We start from the raw sequence: 5,227 nt of genomic DNA, 5'->3' as shown, positions 1-5,227 counted from the left end.
TGTGGTGTTAATAACTTTACTACAGTGAGGATATTACTTCAATAATTATGTAAGAGATAAAATCACAAAGTAACTTCATGAAATTACCGTTTACTGTATCTTAAAGTATAGTTCAAGTCTTAATGATCAAATTTTTATGTAAAAAATTGGGGTCAAACTATACATGCATAATATTTTTGAGGGGTTACAATTTATGCATTTCCATGGGTCATTTACAGTGAATGATAGTACCTGGTGCAGTACGCGCTTATGGTAGGTTAACCTTACCAGTAAGCTCCTTTATCCTGGGCTTGCCTACCTACCCCAAGATCCTATGTGGCTACAGGAAGAGCAGAACCTTTCACTATACAGTATATGCTGGTTTAAATATACAAATGCCTGATAGAATTGGTTTAGATATTTTTCTTTGCATCTGTTTAAATTACTGGGAGATTATCAACTTTCCCCACCTGTGAGCTGTATGCTATGTTATGGTCAGAGTGAGGGAAGATTGGACTAAAGTTAATTGAGAGGGAAGACTGCTGGAGACATAATTGAAGAGTATTACAGTGAGGGTGGGAAGGCTGGTGATATGAATTAAAACTATTCTCAAGTAATGTATATGTGGGAGAAACTTGACTAGAACATAAGACTTTACTGTACTGTAGCAGAAGAAGAGTGAGGAAACACCTTAGGATAGACTGAAGTTTTATACAAGCAAAGGAAGGATATGTGCCACTTAATCTGCACTGGATTATTTTTTTAATTTCTTCCACATCCTAGGTTTAGGTTTCACTTCTTCAGAACTCAACCATAAAGAGAGTCACCTATCAACTGGAATCAACTGAATCTGACCATCTTTCCCCGACCTTTAGGACGGGGTAAGAAGTCTATTCTGGGAAGGATGTTTTTGGACCAGCATGCTTGTTTGTCCAGTGGTTCCAGGAGTCAGGATCCTCTTGAGGGAGAAACCTGGCCCTCAGACTTGGCATCAGCCAGGTTCAGGTGTAACGGGCCGAGTTTTCTCTTTTAATAATTTACCATTCAGATATTCTTTTCTGTTAGTATTCTATTTATTCATATACTTATATGTTCGTTGTAGCATTCTTTCCAATGAGTATCCTGTTTTATATACTTATCCTTCTTCAATTCTTTACATATATACTTATTCTTATATATTCTTATATAAGTAACTCTTATGCTTCTCTTGCTTATATTTTCCAAGTCAATGTTCTTTCTTTTCATTTTCTTTCATATATTATAATCTCTTCCATTTATTTTGTTCTAGTTATATTCTAAACCATGGATTAACCTGGGAAACCATGTCTTTCTTATTACCACACTTATTATACTTACAACGGTAGACCTGCCACCACCCAGGATTTTTCTATAATATAACATATCTTAGTTAACTGTTAGGTAGCGAGCTTCTAGGCTTGTGAGTTAGTTATTTTCTGAGAACCAATGTGGGAAAGGATAAAGTGGTGATACTCGTAGATTACTAATTTAATATTTATTAACACAGTGATTGGATAAGATGCATCTTAGATTCACTCAGACAAAACAGAACTGCAATTTATTTATTAAGTCATCAAACACTTCAAGAACTTATTACCTCATTAAATACCTCCAAATACTTATTACTTCAATCGACAATTGTGGTATTATCACTCTGCCAAATGATATTCAGTACTGGGTATACACCAGATATCACTGGACCCTCAGGTCTTACCTTACCAAGTAGCAAATTAACTCTTCACTTCTTGGTTATATCATTATACTCTCAGATTATCATTTCATGGTCACTACCGATGAATACATAGCACACTGGACAACTCCACAATTATCGCAACATACAATACCTCCTGTTAATTCTCAAGGAACAACATGGCACTTTTAACTCTCATTCAGTGGTTCAATACTTAACCTGGGATACTATATTTCGGCTAGTTATCCCCCAAACAAGATACAATAATACTTAGGCCCATGTAACTGTGAGGAGTGCTCCAGGGTAACGCTGGTCTCTACAACAAATGAAGATCGCTGTTAGGGGTCGGTTGTAGACAGACACACGCCCAGGGAGCTGGTGCCTGATTTGCAGGAAACGGACTTCCCAGTTTAATCCTGTCGAATTAACGGCATCGTCCAACCCGGTTACCGACCCACGTTAGCCGATGAGTATTCAGCTCAACACACTGGAGAGACGTTGAGGAAGAGTCACGAATGCCTAAATGCCTAACTTCAACTATACAAAACATACGTCTGGCAACGGTTCAGACGATATCTAAATCTCTACGTTACTTGACTTAATTGGCACAGAATTCACTATGTTAACACCTGAACACTGATATTCACAAAATTGACCAAGTTAAACTGAATTAATAGGCGGCGGGGAACACACGTTAACATACCTGGAGAGACGTTGAGGAAGAGTCACAAATGCGTGATTCTCCCTCGTGTAGAGGTATATACGTGCACCAGCGGGGCAGCTTGGGCCTCCGTATTCATACCAGAAGGGTCGATCTTACCAACAACATAACTTCTCTACCATTTTGGATCACTGTAAACTTAGTTATGAACTCCAGTGTTCTTGATCAGGGTAATTTCCTATGTCTATTCATATAATCTAATCAGAGGTTGAGCTTGCCAGGAAAAGGTGGATTATACACGTCGATAACATTAATTCTGCAAGCAAAGGCCTGAGGCGAACAAGGAGCTATTCACGGGGAGGCGCTACATCTTGGAGATTATACCAGTTGACAGAATAGTTCAGGAAATTAATGACTTTCTCAAATAGACAACTGCCACTAACTAAACTATAAACATCAGATTCTCTGATGTCGGGGCGACAAAATGATATAACTTCAGGCGCGATCAGAAACTCATGGATACCCCCACGGACGACATAAAATACGCCACTAGCTGGCAAACTCGACACTCACTCGACACGTTTTACTAACGATAAGGACAGTTGAGGCGTTCTACCCCACTCACAATGGATCTTGAATGTTCCCTTCTGTAAACAGACATATCTAGGTTGACTCAAAACAAGGGTGTTCTCTCTCACACTCAAATTCATTTTATAGAGAGGTTGGTTTCAATAAGTCAGAGAAAATGGGATAACGGAGGACTGAGGTGTCTTGAAGTGATAAGAAAACGGACTCCTCAGATGGAGGACTCAACGAAAGCCGAGTTATATGTTTTGTGGGCTATTGAGCGTAATATGAATCATTTGATTTTGGTGCTAACTGACGTGTAAGACCGTGGTCGTGACAACACCACCTGTGTTTTTTTACCAGGTATGATTGGTAATGAGTAATGTGCTGTATGAGTCGAGCACAGTATGATTAGTGGTTAGTCAAGAGCTGTATGAGTGATAGTGAGTCGAGCGCTGTATGAGTGATAGTGAGTCGAGCACAGTATGATTAGTAGTGAGTCAGGCACTGTGAGTAATCTACTGTGTGTATGATTGTTACTGTGTCATGTGCCATATCATCCCATCAATCATCCACCTCCTGTGTGTGAAATGGTGTACTTCCAGGTATCACATATCATGCTGAGTGTCTTGGGTCGTGCACAGTTGATGCTGTATGTGTTGCTTATATCATGTTTTGGGTATTTTGATGCTCTCTCTCTCTTTGTTTATCTTTCTCACACACACACATGCAAAAAAAACAAACCCTAAACTAACCTAACTTAGATACATAATGAGATCATTAAAAGTTGAAAGTCACCATCTCTTCTCTCAACAGGTTGGAAGGAGGCATAAGGTCGAGCATGACAACCATTACTGGTGTTGGCTGGGCAGAAGCCGTCACTTGTGCACCAAGATGTCTTCACGTTTTAGCTCTCTGGTCTGTAGTCTCAAATGTAAAGTATGTTGAATATTTCTCCTAAGTTAAGATGCAAGGTTGTATCTGATTGTGTGATTCAAGGTGATGGAATCTCAAAGGTATGTTGAATATTTCTTATAAATTAAGATGTAAAAATGTATCTGATTGGTGACATAAGATACAACATTGGTCAAGGATGAGTTGTCCTAATTTATTTAGTATGGATCAGGAAGCTGATTCTAGGACTGTAGTTAGCCTGATTAAAACTCGGGCCTTCGTTGATGAGCAGCAGCAATTTGACAGTAATTACATAAGATCATCGGAATCGTCTTAGTGATGTGCAAACCGATAAAGGATTTTTTAATGCTAGATGCGATTGTATTTTTTAAAACTCAATCTCCACTGAGTTGGAGGTACAGCCCAGGTCAAGAGGCCTACAACCACAAAATCTTTGTCATAAGACAATTTTTTTTTTTTTACGGAGTTGTGGTCACTGCTGTGATTAGCCACCCAAAGGTCAACCAGGGAGTGTAGTACTGTGCCTTTAGTTAAATCAGTTGATAGTGTCATCAGTGACTGCGGAACAGGTTGTAAATACTTAGAGTGAATACAAATTGGCAAGCAAGCTGTTAAGGCACCACTGCCACAGAGACTTTTATTTTGTATTTGTGCTCTCTCAATGACTGAAACTGTGCCTAACACCATTCACAGGGAGATACAATAAGTACTTTCAGAATAACACATAAATGCCTAAATCATTCCTTGGAAACCAATAGTTGATAAGTAATTAGCACTGCCCTGTGGTACCCCTTTTGTGACAGGTACAGATAATGATTTAGTGCCATTAATCACCACACACTGCTTGCAGTCATATAGAAAGTCTTCTATCCACGCTAGGATATTTCCCCAAATACCGTACCCTTCCAGTTTGATTTTCAGCCTTTCATGGGGTACACTGTTGAAAGCCTTGGCAAAATCTAGGTATATGTTATCGATATTACCACCCCGTTCCAGAATATGGGTCCAAATATCCAATACTTTGAGCAATTGTGTTAAGCAGGAATGCCCCGGCATAAAACCATGTTGGCAATCCTCTACAAGGTTGTTTTGTAGTAGCTGTTCCATTACGGCATCTCTGATAGTACTCTCAAGTATTTTACATATTATGCTGGTCAGGCTCACCCCTCTATAGTTGTTCGTGGAGTGACGATCACCCTTCTTGAGTATAGGACTCGCATAAACCACTTTCCAATCACTGGGGACCTTTTGTTCATCCAGGCATTTACAAAACAGGATCTTTAGGGGCTCGGCAAGCTTGTTGCACAACTCTCTTAGCACTCTGGGATGCACAATGTCAGGGCCAGGACTCTTATGGACCTTCAGCTTTGACAGTTTATTTCTAATACCCTCTTCTG

At 39.5% G+C, this 5,227-nt stretch overlaps 1 long non-coding RNA gene across 1 annotated transcript; it reads left to right on the top strand.

The window, feature by feature from the left end:
* The first annotated feature begins 15 nt into the window (after positions 1 to 15).
* LOC121859105 lies at positions 16 to 4,288 on the top strand. The gene is made up of 2 exons (XR_006087609.1): positions 16 to 860; positions 3,732 to 4,288. It is a non-coding gene; the product is annotated as an uncharacterized LOC121859105 (long non-coding RNA).
* Positions 4,289 to 5,227: the final 939 nt, after the last annotated feature.

This window comes from Homarus americanus, unplaced genomic scaffold, assembly GCF_018991925.1.
Source record: "Homarus americanus isolate GMGI-L3 unplaced genomic scaffold, GMGI_Hamer_2.0 scaffold42422, whole genome shotgun sequence".
Classification (NCBI taxonomy): Eukaryota; Metazoa; Arthropoda; class Malacostraca; order Decapoda; family Nephropidae; genus Homarus; species Homarus americanus.
The sequence above is the reverse complement of the archived record's forward strand: the minus strand, read 5'-3'. Positions and strand labels throughout refer to the sequence as shown.